This window comes from Hordeum vulgare, chromosome 2H, assembly GCF_904849725.1.
Source record: "Hordeum vulgare subsp. vulgare chromosome 2H, MorexV3_pseudomolecules_assembly, whole genome shotgun sequence".
Classification (NCBI taxonomy): Eukaryota; Viridiplantae; Streptophyta; class Magnoliopsida; order Poales; family Poaceae; genus Hordeum; species Hordeum vulgare.
The window spans coordinates 146,314,588-146,330,925 of NC_058519.1; positions in this window are offsets into that span (position 1 = coordinate 146,314,588).

Below are 16,338 nucleotides of genomic sequence, written 5' to 3' on the forward strand. Positions count from 1 at the left end.
TGAGAGAAGCCTCTAGTGAACACAATGGCCCCGGGGTCTACTTCACACCATATTTTCAGCCTTACTCTTTTACTTCGTTGCACTTTTTGCCTTCAGATCTCACTTTGCAATCAATCTTAAATGGATTGACAACCCCATTATAGCGTTGGGTGCAAGCTCTTTTGTGTTTGCGCAGGTACTCTAGACTTGATGAGATTCTCCTTGGGACTTGACGAGATACTTGACTGGATTTATACCTTGGTTCTCAAACTGAGGGAAATACTTACTCTCCTATGCTCCATCACCCTTTCCTCTTCAAGGGAAAAAACCAACGCAAGCCAAGTCTCCGTCAACGTGCCAATTTCTCGCGCTGTTGTTTGAGAAGTAGCAGAAGAATTTCTGGCGTCGTTGCCGGGGAGGATCAAGTCAAGAACTCATTCAAGTAAGTGTCGCAAACTCATCTCTTGCATTTACTTTTTTTGCCTCTCGTTTTCCTCTCCCCCACTTCAGAAAAACAAAAGTTTACAAAAATATTTGCCCTTTTCTTCGTTTGCCTTTTGCGTTTGCCTTTTTCGTTCGCCCTTTTTTCTCTCGCTTGCTTTCTTGTCGCTTGTGTGCTTGCTTGCTTGCTGAAGTCACCATGACTGAAAACACCAAACTTTGTGACTTCTCGAATACTAATAATAAAGATTTTATTAGTACTCCGTTGCTCCCGCCACTAGTGCGGAATCATATGAAATCAATGCTGCTTTGCTGAATCTTGTTATGAAAGAGCAATTCTCCGGCCTTCCTAGTGAAGATGTCGCATCCCATCTTAATACCTTCATTGAGCTTTGCGATATGCAAAAGAAGAAATATGTGGATAATGATGTGATTAAATTGAAGCTTTTTCCATTCTCGTTGCAAGATCGAGCAAAAACTTGGTTTTCGTCTTTGCCCAAAAATAGTATTGATTTTTGGAACAAGTGCAAAGATGCTTATATATCCAAGTATTTTCCGCCGGCTAAGATTATCTCTCTCCGTAATGATATCATGAATTTTAAGCAACTTGATCATGAACATGTTGCACAATCTTGTGAGAGAATGAAATTGATGATTAGAAAGTGTCCCGCTCATGGCTTGAGTCTTTGGATGATTATACAAATCTTCTACGCTGGCTTGAATTTCGCTTCTAGAAATATCTTGGACTCCGCCTCAGGTGGAACGTTCATGGAAATCACGTTAGGAGAAGCCACAAAACTCCTAGACAATATCATGACGAACTACTCTCAATGGCACATTGAAAGGTCACCTACTAGTAAAAAGGTACACGCTATAGAAGAAATTAACTCGTTAAGTGCTAAGATGGATGAGTTAATGAATTTGGTTGCTAGTAGAAGTGCTCCTTTATATCCTAATGATATGCCCTTGTCTTCCTTGATTGAGAGTAGCAACACTAGCTTGGACGTTAATTTTGTTGGTAGGAATAATTTTGGCAACAACAATGCTTTTAGAGGAAACTATGTTCCTAGGCCTTTTCCTAGTAACCCCTCTAATAACTTTGGCAACTCCTACAACAATACTCATGGAAATTACAATATATTACCCTCTGATCTAGAGAGTAATATCAAAGAGTTTATCAACTCACAAAAGATTTTCAATGCGTCCATAGAGGAAAAACTACTCAAAATTGACGATTTGGCTAGGAGCGTTGATAGAATGTCTAGTGATATTGATGCTTTGAAAGTTAGATGTGCTCCTCCCAAGATCATTATGGATGAAACTTTGAAAGCTATGCGTGTTTCCATGAGTGAGAGAAAATAAAGAACCGCCCAAATTCGTGCTAGACATGAATGGCTTAAAAAGGCGTGTTCTCGTGATAAGAGTCACGAAGATCTTAAAGTGCTTGGTGTGACTCCCATTGAATCTTTGTTTTCTTGTGTCAAACCTAATGATGATGGGGCTGGATATGAATCCACTTTGGTTGAAAAAGCCCCAATGATTCGGAGTCCATCTATCTTGATGCTAAAACCATTGAAAGTGGAGTAGAAGATATTAAAACCTTGAGTAGTAATGAAACTAGTACTTTGGATTTCAAGGAATTCAATTATGATAGTTGCTCCTTGATTGAATGCATTTCATTGATGCAATCCATGCTAGACTCTCCACACGCTTATAGCCAAAACAAGGCCTTTACCAATCATATCGTCGAAGCTATGATAAAATCTCTTGAAGAGAAACTTGAATTGGAAGTTTATATCCCTAGAAAGCTTCATGATGAGTGGGAACCTACTATCAAAATCAAAATCAAAAAATATGAATGCAATGCTTTGTGTGATTTGGGTGCTGGTGTTTCCGCGATTCCAAAGTCTTTATGTGATGTTCTCGGTTTTAATGAGATTGAGGAGTGTTCTCTTAATTTGCATCTTGCGGATTCTACTGTCAAGAAACCCATGGGAAGGATCAATGATGTTCTTATTATTGCAAATAGGAACTATGTACCCGTGGATTTCATTGTGCTTGACATTGATTGCAATCCTACATGCCCTATCATTCTTGGTAGACCTTTCCTAAGGACTATCGGTGCTATCATCGATATGAAGGAAGGGAATATTAGATTTAAATTTCCTTTAAAGAAGGGCATGGAGCATTTTCCTAGAAAGAAAATAAGATTGCCTTATGAATCCATGATGAGGGCTACTTATGGTTTGAGCACCAAAGACGACGATACGTGATTCTATCACGTTATGCCTAGCTAAGGGCGTTAAACAATAGCGCTTATTGGGAGGCAACCCAATAAATTTATCTTTTTCTTTCTGTTTTGTTGCGTCCACGCTATCATAATTCTATTATGATAGTGTCCTTTGTTTTTCCTTTTGTGTTTGAGCCAAGAAAAACCTTTATGACTAGTCTTGGTGATGGTTGTTTAATCCTGCTGGAAAAAGACAGAAACTTTTCGCTCATGAGATTATTTTTAATTTTTATTCAGAAAGAGATTTTGAGTCAATTCTTGTTTCTGCTGGTTGATACGCCTTTTGCCCATGCAGTCATAAGTTTTAAGAATTTTTGAGGTACCATAAGTATACGAAGTATACAGATTGCTATTGGCTGGTCTGTTTTTGACAGATTCTATTTTTGTTGAGTTGGTTGCTTGTTTTGATGAAACTATGGATAGTATTTGGGGGTACTAGCCATGGAAAAGTGAGAATACAGTAATCTAACACCGATATAAATAGAAATCAATATTGCTACAGTACCTAAAGAGGTGGTAGTTTGTTTTCTTGTGCTAATGATATCACGAGTTTCTGTTTATGTTTTGTGTTGTGAAGTTTTCAAGTTTTGGGTGATGTTCTCATGGACAAAGGGATGAAGAGTGGAAAGAGCTCAAGCTTGGGGATGCCCAAGGAATCCCAAGCCAAATTCAAGGACACCAAAAAGCCTAAGCTTGGGGATGCCCCCGGAAGGCATCCCCTCTTTTGTCTTCAATCCATCGATAACATTACTTGGAGCTATATTTTTATTCACCACATGATATGTGTTTTTCTTGGAGCGTCTTGTATCGTAGGAGTCTTTTCTTTTTGTTGTGTCACAATCATCCTTGATGCACACCTTTTGAGAGAGACATGCACTCATCATGATTTTGCTAGAATGCTCATCGTGCTTAACTTTTATCTTTTGAGCTTGATAATTTTGCTCTATGTGCTTCACTGAGATCTTTTAGAGCACGGCGGTGCGTGACTTGGTAGTTGGTTTGTGCTATGAAAGTAGTTCCAAAGGTGATAGGTACCCAAAGAGGATACAAAAAACCCCATCTTCATGTGCATTGAGTAGAAAGAGAAGTTTTGACTCCTCTCAATTAGTTTTGAGACGTAGACTTGGTAATATTAAGAGTTATGTTAGTAGGGTGTTGTGAATCTAGAAATACTTGTGTTGAAGTTAGTGATTCCCGTAACATGCACGTATGGTGAACCGCTATGTTAGGAAGTCGGAGCGTAATTGATCTATTTATTGTCATCCTTTGTGTTGCGGTCGGGATCGCGCGATGGTTTACACCTACCAACCCTTCCCCTAGGAGTATGCGTTTAGCACTTTGTTTCGATTACTAATAAAAACTTTCGCAATAAGTATGTGAGTTCTTCATGACTAATGTGAGTCCATGGTATGGATGCACTTTCACCTTCCACCATTGCTAGCCTCTCTAGTGTCGCGCAACTTTCGCCGGTGCACAAACCCACCATATTCCTTCCTCAAAACAGCCACCATACCTACCTACTATGGCATTTTCATAGCCATTCCGAGATATATTGTCATGCAACTCCCACCATTCCGTCTCATGACTTGCGCCGTCGCTCTCTTGTTGCACATCCCGGTACACTGCCGGAGGCATTTCCTATAAAGTCATCATCATTCTGAGCTTTGAGATGTGAGTAAATAAAAGTGTGATGATCATCATTATTAGAGCATTGTCCCATGTGAGGAAATAAAAAAAAGAGGCCAAAGTTGCCCACATAAAAAAGAGAGGCCAAAGAGCCCAAATAAAAAAAGAGAGAGAAAAAGAGAGAAGGGACAATGCTACTATCTTTTTCCACACTTGTGCTTCATAATAGCACCATGTTCTTCATGATAGAGAGCTTCTTGCTTTGTCACCACCATATACTAGTGAGAATCTTTATTATATAATGTGGCTTGTATATTCCAATGACGGGCTTCCTCAAATTGCCCTAGGTCTTCGTGAGCAAGCAAGTTGGATGCACACCCACTAGTTCTCCTTTTGAGCTTTCACATACTTATAGCTCTCGTGCATCCTTTGTATGGCAATCCCTACTCATTTACATTGATATCTATTAATGGGCATCTCCATCACCCTTTAATACGCCGAGTCAATGTGACCATCTCCTCCTTTTTGTCTCACAACCACCACCACACTCTATTCCACCTATATTGCTATATCCATGGCTCACGCTCATGTATTGCGTGATAGTTGAAAAAGGGTTGAGAAAGTAAGAGTGCGAAAACAATTACTTGGCCAATACTGGGGTTGTGCATGATTTAAATTAGTTGTGTGGCGATGATGGAGCATAGCCAGACTATATGATTTTGTAGGGATAACTTTCTTTGGCCTTGTTATTTCGAAAGTTCATGATTACCTTGATAGTTTGCTTGAAGTATTATTGTTTTCATGTCAATAGCAAACTATTGTTTTGAATCTTACATATCTGAACATTCATGTCACATGAAAGAAGTTACAAAGGACAACTATGCTAGGTAGCATTCCACATCAAAAATTCAGTCTTTATCACTTCCCTACTCGAGGACGAGCAAGAGTTAAGCTTGGGGATGCTTGATACGTGTCCAACGTATCTATAATTTTTGATGGTTTCATGTTATTATCTTGTCAAACTTTGGATGTTTTGTATGCCTTTTATATCTTTTTTGGGACTAACTTATTAACTCAGTGCCAAGTGCCAGTTCTGTTTTTCCCTGTTTTTGACCCTTTTCAGAGGAGGATTTTAAATGGAGTCCAAACGGAATAAAACTTCCGAAAAGATTTTTTCCGGAACAGAAGATACGCAGAAAGCTTGGGAACCAAGGCAGGTAGTCCCGGGGGAGGCCACAAGCCCCCATGGCGCGGCCAGGGGGGCCGCGCCTCCCAGGCTTGTGGGCTCCCTGGGTCTCCCCTGCCCTAGCTCCTTCGCCTATAAATTCCAAAAAATCCCTAAAAAAATCAGGAGATCCACGAAAATATGTTTCCGCCGCCGCAAGCTTCTGTCTCCGCAAGATCCCATCTGGGGCACATTCTGGTGCCCTGTCAGAGGGGAGATTCGGATACGGAGGGCTTCTTCATCAACACCATGACCTCTCTGATGATGCCTTAGTAGTTCACCATAGACATACGGGTCAATAGCTAGTAGCTAGATGGCTTCTTCTCTCTCTTGGATCTTCAATACAAAGTTCTCCATGATCTTCATGGAGATCTATCCGATGTAATCTTATTTTGCGGTGTGTTTGTCGAGATCCGATGAATTGTGGATTTATGATCAGGTTATCTATGAATCTTATTTGAGTTTCTTCAGATCTCTTATATGCATGATTTCATATCCTTGTAATTATCTTCGAGTTGTGGGTTTTGTTTGGCCAACTTGATCTATGATTCTTGCAATGGGAGAAGTGATTGGTTTTGGGTTCATACCATGCGGTGACCTCACCCAGTGACAGAAGGGGTAGCGAGGCACGCATCGTGTTGTTGCCATCAAGGGTAAAAAGATGGGGTTTTCATCATTGGTTTGAGTTTATCCCTCTACATCATGTCATCTTGCTTAAGGCGTTACTCTGTTCGTCATGAACTCAATACACTAGATGCATGCTGGATAGCGGTCGATGTGTGGAGTAATAGTAGTAGATGCAGAAAGTATCGGTCTACTTGTCTCGGAGTGATGCCTATATGTATGATCATTGCCTTAGATATCGTCATGACTTTGCGCGGTTCTATCAATTGCTCGACAGTAATTTGTTCACCCACCATAATATTTGCTATTTTGAGAGAAGCCTCTAGTGAACACTATGGCCCCCGAGTCTACGTCACACCATATTTTCAGCCTTACTCTTTTACTTCGTTGCACTTTCTGCCTTCAGATCTCACTTTGCAATCAATCTTAAAGGGATTGACAACCCCTTTACAGCGTTGGGTGCTAGCTCTTTTGTGTTTGCGCAGGTACTCTGGACTTGACGAGATTCTCCTACTGGATTGATACCTTGGTTCTCAAACTGAGGGAAATACTTACTGCTCCTGTGCTGCATCACCCTTTCCTCTTCAAGGGAAAAACCAACGCAAGCCAAGTCTCCGTCAACGTGCCAATTTCTGGCACTATTGTTTGAGAAGTAGCAGGCCACGGGTGTAAGAGATCGACGTGGCTCATGTCCCGATTTTCGCAAATCCCCAACGTTTGGTTCCGGTTCGAGGGGGAAACATTGTCCGGATCGCGCATAGACCGATACAAGCCCGCGTTGGATGGCTTCGAGGGTACGGACCGCACTGTACGAACATATGCGGAAGGTTTGAGGATCAACGTTGGAGATTCCCTAACCTTTGTTTTTAAATTCAGTAGGAAAATATATGCTCTGGAGAGGTCGTGAGGCCAACTCCAACGCATGACCCCATCCTGTCTATGAATGTTTGTTTGGGGCGAAAGTAGACCCAACAGGAAGATGCAAACAGATAACTCTATCCCTTGTTGTCCATTTTTATCCGGTCTGATCTCCAACATGGACCAAACTTGGGCCACAAATGCTCCCAAGAGGACAGAAAATCGACGCTCTCGTTGCCCGCTGCATCCGCGTGTATCCACCCTCGACCCACAAAGCAGTCTCTGCACGAGCTCACTGCCTTGATCCCCATCATCACACACACCCCACAGCTCACCTGCATAGCACACCGCCCCACAGCTCGCCTGAATAGCACGCCACCGTAGAACGCCTACCCACAACTCGCTCACATAGAGCACCGTCCGCGCAACTGATAACGCAAAAGTGTAGGGGATCGCAACAGTCTTCACGGGTAAGTTAACCCAATTTATTGATTCGACACAAGGGGAGCCAAAGAATATTTATAAGCTTTAACAGTTGAGTTCTCAATTCAATCGCACATGAAAGATACTTGCTTGACAACGAAATATTAGTAGCAATGGTGATATGGAGGTGATGGTGGCAACAGAAATAATAGTGGCAAAGCAACAAAAGTAAAACATCGAAAGTAAAGCTACTTGTGACCAGCAGGATTAAAACACTGTAGGCTAAGGAGATGGATGGTTGGTCATGGATGAGAAATATCATGTATTTAACTTGGGGCAAGGCACATAGAAAAGTAATGATCATCTAGGCATATATCAAACATAAGGCATGTATCCCTAGGTAGTCGTGCGTGCTTGCAATAAGAACTCCCACAACATCTTTTGTCCTACCATCCCGCTGTCAACAGGGCCAAAGGAACTTATGGAGATTAAGATGCTCTTGTCAAAGAGCACCGGAACAAAGCATTAACAATCAATGGATACATGGAATCCTCAAACTATAGCCCATCCCCTTTGGTGTCCCAAGCTGTCACCATTGGGATCGCCGGTTCCGGACTATAATAGGTGCATACTACTCATAGATAGGATCTAGAACACAAATATATTCATGAAAACATAAGGTATTCAGAACTCAAATCATGGCACTCGAGCCCAAAGTGACAAGCATTAAGAGTAAGAAGTAGTAGCAAAGATGGTAAACACCATAGTAGATGATAGGGAACATGCCCCCAACAATCCGACGAACTATTACTCACGTACACCTACAATAGGGAATTACTCACACATGATGGGAGAAGCCATGGACGGATGATGGAGTGGTGATAGTGATGACGATGGCGAAGATTTCCCCTCTCTGGAGGCCAAAACAGTCTCCAGATTAGCTCTCCCGAAGAAGAATCGAGGGTGCCAGCGGCTCTGTGTCGAGAACTTGCAAAACGACTTCTCTTCTAGAATTTCCTCATCACGGGTAAAAATAGGAGCCAAAGTAGGGCACAGAGGGGGTGGGCCCCACCCAGGGGGCCTCCCGGCTCGGCCAGGGGGCAGACCGCGCCAGCTGGTCGCCTGGGGGCCCTGTGGCTCCCCTCTGGCCCATCTTCTGGCCCATGGTCCCTCCCGGTGCGTGAATTTTCTCTTTTTTGAGAATTTTCCGGGATGTCTAAATATCCATTTTCCTGCACACAAGAAAATCATACAGGCAGCTCTCCTGAAAACAGCGTCAGTCCAGGTTAGTTTCGTTCAAATCATGTAAGAATGAGTCCAAAAACATAGCATATTGCTTGTCATCAAGCAATTCAGTTTAACGAACTGAACGCGACAAAGAAAATTTTGACAAACTCTTTTGCTTCATCAGATGTATATAAGCATGCACTACGAACAAGTCCAACAAGTATTGCAGTAATGCTATAAAAGCAATACACGAAGCAATCCTTCGATCATGTGAAGAGTTTCAAACAACTAAGAAAGAATAATATGTAACTGAAAATCATAACGAGATCACAATGCACATGACTTGGATATAGTAGAGTGGTATCTCGCTAGCCCCCATGAGTGGAGCAAAACATAAATGCAGACGCTCCTTCTGAGTATTAAAGGAGGCTAGAAATAAATATTTCAGAATAAGCAATATCACAATCATGCAGAAGACAATGTGGTGCTTTGGGATAATGCACATTACACTCAGAATGACAATTATGCTCTCTATAGTTGGTGCTTTTTATAAGAAGAGGATGACTCAATAGAAAAGTAAAATAGATAGGCCCTTCGCAGAGGGAAGCATTGATTTGCAGAGGTGCCAGAGCTTGAGATTTAAAACAGAGATAAATCAAAATTTTGGCCGGTATGCTTTCACTGTCAACGTAACAACTAAGAGATATCAGTACCTTCCATGCTAAATACATTATAGGCGGTTCCCAAACAGAAAAGTAAAGTTTTAACTCCCCCTCCACCAATCAATCACACTCCATGGTGGGCCGAATCCACGGGTACCGTCCATACAAACAACGATCCTGGGGGAGTTTTGTTTCATTAAATTTGATTTGACTCTGAGCATGGAACTGGGCATCCCGGTTACGAGCCACTTTCTCATGAATGATAGTGAATCGACACATATCTTGAGAATAACCTACTTAGCATGGAACATACTGATAGCCCCTAATCACTACATGAGCGATTCGGGCATACTAAACAAAATATTTATTTGAAAATTTAGAACACGACACATGCAAATTTACTTAGGACGGCACAAAAATACTGCATATAGGTAGGTATGGTGGACTCATATGGCGCAACTGGTTTTAAGGATATTGGATGCACAAGCAGTCAGTCCACTTAGTACAGGTGAAGGCTAGCAAAAGACGGGGAAGCGACCAACTAGAGAGCAATAACGGCATAATCATGCACAACGACAAAGCAACATTGAATTGGGCATGAAAGCGATATAGCTATTCTGAAATAAAAAGATCGTCAAGGCTTGATAGACTTCTAGTCATAAACATGTGTAAGCATGTGCCAAGTCAATCCAAAAACTCTCCAAAGGGAAATACCATGCTCGTATGCCAAACAATGAACAATGCAATGCATGCTAAACATTTCAATAACACATTATGCACTCCAGCTATTTGAGACTAGTCACAAAGAAAGCATGAACTACTAGGAAAGCATTGTAATCATAGCACTATGTCGCTACAAGCTCGTCTCTAGATCATAAGTACAAGCATATGTACAAAAGTAGAAACAAATAGAGTTCATACCGGCTTTCCTTGTTACATTCCTTCCATTGATCTTCGTCATTATTGTATCGTCACTTGCATGATCGAACGTAGAAAGATATAATCAAGTGCAATTGCAACCATGGACGTGAGCTGAACTCTGCAAACAAAGAAAACTAAAGAAAGAAAAGAAATATTTTTGGATTTTTCAAAGGTTAAATAAAAGCAAAAGAATAGAGAAATATTTTTGTTGTTTTTGCAAAGAAAGAACAAAGAAGAATAGGCAAAAACTCTGAAAAGACTTGTAAAGGATACTACAGATGATACAATGAAAGGGGAGAAGGATACGTACTCCCCCAAGATTAGGCTTTTGGCCCAAGTTGAGCTCGGCTACTGCGGGCTCTAGGAGCTTCCTATGTCTCTGGGGTGGTACTCGTGGCTCCAAGAATCATACGAGGCCTCGGGCGCGTACACTGATGCCCGGCTGGCCTCCTAAGGAGAAGGATCTTCTTCCTTGGGAACAACCTCCTCCATAGGGTTGTGGAACTGCTGCTGGATCACGAACTCGTCCAGCTCAATTGAGGTGAAAGACCACCCGTTCCTGCTAGTGTAATCAAACAAAACTGGTGCGGGAAGACGGATCTCGCAAGTAGTAAGCTCGCCAAACCTCATAATATAAACAAGGTTACTAAACTCGGAAGTCCTAGTAACAAACTCATGCCTCTTCATAGTGGTAATATCAAAGCTTATGAATGAAAAAAGTGTATCATCCGTGCGCACTGTGCGCCCGAGGTGATCGAGGATAAGCATGGCATAAATGCCACCAAAGTGAGGCCCTTTGCCGCTGTTAGCGACGAGGCGACGAGCAATCAAAGCACCAATATTATACGTGTTATCTCCTAAGAGGGTAGGTGCCAAGATAGCGAGATCCGGAGCTGAAATGTTGCTCATGTTGTCACGAGCTAACACCCCTCGAGCAATATAGTATGCGAAATACGTGATGTGAGGAAACAAGATGCTGGAGATTTTCCCCCGGTGAATTTCTCGCGGGCCTTACTGCAAAGGGAAGCGAATAGGGATTTCAGCTCGTATGGCTGAACGTTCATTTTGGTCGTCTTCCCGACATTACACACACCTATAATATCACAAAATTCTGCCAAAGACATGATAAAGACATCCTCATATAATCTGAATTCAATCATGGAAGTTTTATCATTATATCTAAACCAGTTGACAAAATAATAGGTGAGTTTTGGATATTGTTGCACACATCGTGTTACGAGATGTGTCAAACCTGCAATTGCACAGAGGTTATCAAACTTATCCTTAATACATGTCGCCATAAGGAAATCTAAACACGGGTATGCCATGGCACGTGTCGTGTCTGTCTCGTGGAGCAACTCCGGTGGCACGATATCATCATTGTAACTTGTCCTCACAGTAGAGGATGAAGCTGCAGCTCTAGTTAGTCTATCAGTAGGCTCGGGTCTCTTCTTCCCAGGCCATCCTTTTCCTTTTCCAAACAAGCTCATTTCTGAAATTTTTGGTTAAACACAAAAATGGAGGTTTAAGCAAAAATGAGCTGGAGCAAACTATTCTACTCACTTCCTTCATGCATAAGCTTGCATCTAAATTTCACAAATAATTTTCTAAGCATGCATGCAAGCTCATAAGAATAGCACCAAGAGCTCCTAAATACACAGATAATTCTACCAATCAAAATTTTAATTGGAGTACTGGAGGAGTCACATACCGGGGAGCAAATGCTCAAATTCTGAATGCAAATGATGGGTTGTAGAGAGAGATCAAAATTTGCCACCAAGAACAGCAAGAACTCGAGCTCCAGCAGAAAAATCGGGATTTTTGGAGTGAGAGAGAGAGAAGGGAGGAAGGAGTGCCTGGAAAGGAGCCCAGGTGGGCCCAGGTGACCTGTGGGCGCGGCCAGGGGGCAGGCCGCACCAGCTGGCCGCCTGGACCAAGGGTGGCCCCCTCTGGCTCGCTCCAGGTGCCCCTGCGTCTCTTTTTTGATGGAAATTTTTATTATAAATTTTCTAAAAAAATTCTGACAACTTCACTTTTGAAAAAAATCGAAATACTGAAAGCTGCAAAACTTCCGGTGAGCTCAAAACAATGGTTAAACATATGAAGCTTCAAAAACTTTAAACTTTGGTACAGCAAGGAGGATGAAAGGTAAAGGAAATGAAAACATAACAAGCTTCTCTTTTTTACTCGTATAAAACATATTTGTTAGCAAGGTTGATCAAGTCCTACTACCAAATAGGTGTTATATTTGAGCAAAAAGTTTCACTTCTTATAAAGCAATCATGGTACCTTTATTTTAATGGATATTGTCCCCACCATAATGGTTTTGTATTTGTGGTGCACATGTACAGGACAATCCCACTCTCCAACCTTCACGGTCTCAATATTCTCAATAGAATTAAGGCACTGCCTTTTATCAATCTTCTTCGAAAAATATACCGTGTGCTCCTTCTCATTAACATTGAAGGTCACCTTTCCTTTATTGCAATCAATAATAGCACATGCGGTGTTAAGAAAAGGTCTACCAAGAATAATAGACATGCTCCCATCCTCGGGCATGTCAAGCACAACAAAGTCAGTAAGGATCAAGCAATTAGCAACTTCAACGGGAACATCCTCATAAATACCTACAGGAACGGTTGTTGACCTATCAACCATTTGAAGAGATATATGTGTAGGGATTAATTTATCTAGACAAAGCCTTTTGTAAAGAGAGAAAGGCATAACATTCACTCCTACACCAAGATCACATAAAGCAGTCCTGACATAATTATTTTTTATGGAGCAAGGAATGGTGGGTATACATGGATCACCAAGCTTCCCAGGAATCTTACCACTGAAAGAGTTATTAGCAACATAGTAGATATTGCCTCATTAGGAACTTTTCTTTTATTAGTGACAATATCTTTCATATACCTCGAGTACGGAGGCAACTTAATAGCATCGGTCAAAGGAATTTGAAGAAAAAGAGGTTTCATCCATTCACAAAATTTATTGTAATGCTATTCTTCTTTATTTTTGAAAGACTTACCTGGGAAGGGCATTGATTTTTGTACCCATGGTTCTCTTTCCTTCCCATGTTTTCTTGCAACAAAATCTTCTCTAGTATACCTCTTGTGCTTGTCAGGTGCTTCTTCTTCTCCTATCTCAGGAGGATCAATCTTCTCATTATGTTTATCAAGTTCAGCACCATCTTTAGTTTCAGCATCGGGAATAGATATACTATTAGGATCACCAATAGGTTCTTCATCAATTATGGGATCATTGGAGTTGTCAGCCTCCTTGTGTTTCTTCTTCTTCTTCGGGGAGCTGACAATGTCTTCTTCCTGCAATTGAGAATCTTTGTAACATCCCAAATTTTGGAATGTTATAATAATTATTAGTTGTTTGTTTGCTTGAGTGATTGAAACTTGAGTGGAAATTTGAAAATTTTCAAAACTTTTGAATGAGAGGGAATAAAATGACTTTCCCCTTTTCTGGTGAATTCAAATTCAGTCTTTTAAAAGCAAAGAGAGAAGATGACATGACTTCTTCAACTATAAAGAATTTGAACGGAGATATTTGTATTTGAATTCTTTTGCATTTCTATTTGTTTCTTCGTGCAAGAAATGTCGGGAAATACATTCTGTCAAACAGAAAAGAGAGGAGGAACATGACCCTCAAACACACGGGCATTTTGAAAGTTATTTGAACCCAAAAAAACTTAGAGGGTCATTTGAAAATTATTTGCAAAAGAAAATAAATCTTTTAGGCAATTTTGTGAAAATAATTTTTTCTGAAGTTTTTAAAAAAAAATTGCCGTGGAAAAATGCCCATCATTTATATTTTATTTTTCTGATAATTTTAGTATATAGAAACTCTTTATTCCGAATTGATTTGAATTCCCTTTTATCGTTTTAGTTTCCTAGTTTTAAAAATAGGAAAGGAATCCCTTTTATTTGGAAACTCCTGCTGGCCCATTAAGCACTTTCCTATTCTGGCCCAACACAGATCTTCTTCCTCCTCTATTCTCTTCTTCACGTCACACGAACTTTCCCTGCCATGGACAGAGGAATCCCCACCTCCGGGATTCGCGAAGTACCTTCCCTCCCAGCACCTCCCGTCACCTCTATAAGAACCCCTATGGCCTCCTTGTTCCATTCCCGTTGAAACCACCGCCTCTCCCCACCTCCTCCTCCCCCTGCACCTCGCCGGAGTCGGCACCAGAGGACTCGCCAGGAGCTCCTCCCGTCGCCCCCCCCCTGCACCCTCCCCTCCCTGCCGAGCCCACCTCACCCCGCCACCACCTCCCCACCGTCGCCACCCCACCCCGTCGGCCCCTCCACCTCGCTGCACCCCTCCCCATCGCCCCGACCAGAAGCTCGCGAGAAAACTCCACCACGTCGCCCCCCCCCCCTGCAGGTCCCTCCACCCCGTCGCCCCCCCCCCTCCACCGCCCCCCCTGCCACCCCTCCCCCCCCCCCCCCCGCCGGCGACCCCCACCCCCGCCGGAGTTGCCCCCCCCCCTCGTCGGAGAAGGCCCCAGCCACTGCTGCGTTCATCACGATAAGGCCCCCTCTTTTCTTTCTTTTTTTTATTTTAACTTGTTCTGTTTTTTTGTACCCTTAGATCTATTTTCAACGGTGTAGATTAGAGTAGGATAACCTTTCGGTTTTTAAACAAAAACCGCCGGTTTTTATTCACTTAACTTTTAGCCAGAGAACTTTTTCTTATACTTCGGCCATTCGCTGTTTAGCCTATGCCACGCACACCCATCGGCCAATCAGAAGCCGCCACATGGATTCCCTATTTGTTTTATTTTTTTGATTTAGTTCAAAAACAGAAAAGTTCCAATTTTGTTTTGGCCATAGCTTTTGATACCGAAGTCCAATAGAGTTGATTCTTTTCCGAGTAGCTCACCAATTTCCTGTAGTTTTTAAATACATATAATTTGTATATGTTTGAAATTTTAAAATTTGAGTTAGATCAGATTTAGTTTAAACCTTGTTTTGCCTATTCCGGGAGTTTAAAAATAGCTTTTAATTTGATTCTTTTTGCTACTGATCACTAGTGATCTTATTTATCAGTGGTAGAAATTTCAGATTTGTTTGAGTATTTTAGCTTATGGTTTCTTGTGAAACAATTTCTGTTTCACCTCTTTTAGGATTTCGGCTAATTCCTTTTCTATTTTTGTTTTAAAATATTTTCTTTATTATTTCAGAAAGATTATTGTTTTGTTTATGTTAGTTAAACAGTAGTTTTGCAACAAGTTTTTATTTTTATTTGTTTTCATGAAATCAATTCTAGTTCCTTAGTAACTTGCAATTGGTTTCCCCACTGTTTCAAATCCCGTTTGGAAATACTTTGAAAAAGTTTTGTGAAAAATATTCTATTTTTATCTTAGTTAAATTTATATCTTAGTTCCTTGTTATTACTTTCTGTTAGACAAAAACTATTTAGTGTTTGACGTAGTAGAAGACTCCCTAGTCTTATTTGAAGTTTCTTTCGGATTCCTATTCGCTCTCTCTTTTGTTTTGATTGCTAGAATGATTGCTAGTATGAGTGCTTATGTGAATGATATGTTTGTTATATAGATTTCATCGAAAAGTGACAAGTAGTCTATCAAGTATTTTCTCGAGAAATTCTTCTTCGTCAACATCACCAGGCAAGTCACTTTGATCATACTATCACCTATGTTTTATGCATCGTAGTTCTACCATCCTATCCCCAATTGCATGCTGCTTAGGTACTTGGAAATTTTAGTATAGATTGTAGTATCATGTGGTAGGCACACAACAACCCCGATACTTGGCCCCGGGACGACAAATTTCATATTGCTATGCTTGAGTAGACGGGATTTCGGTTGAGTGCATAACACGAGTGATGCGAGGTTGATTAAATAATCAAGACCGGTTAAGACAAGATTTTCAAGACCTCGGACGCAATGAAACTCTAGGTGAAGGACGGTTGATCGGCTCCCTGGAGAACCCAGTGGATGACCCGGGATGCTGGAGAGGCCATGACATCCTGCGGAAAGCTTCACCCAGGCTCGAAGAGACGAACGGATATTTTCAAGACCCAAG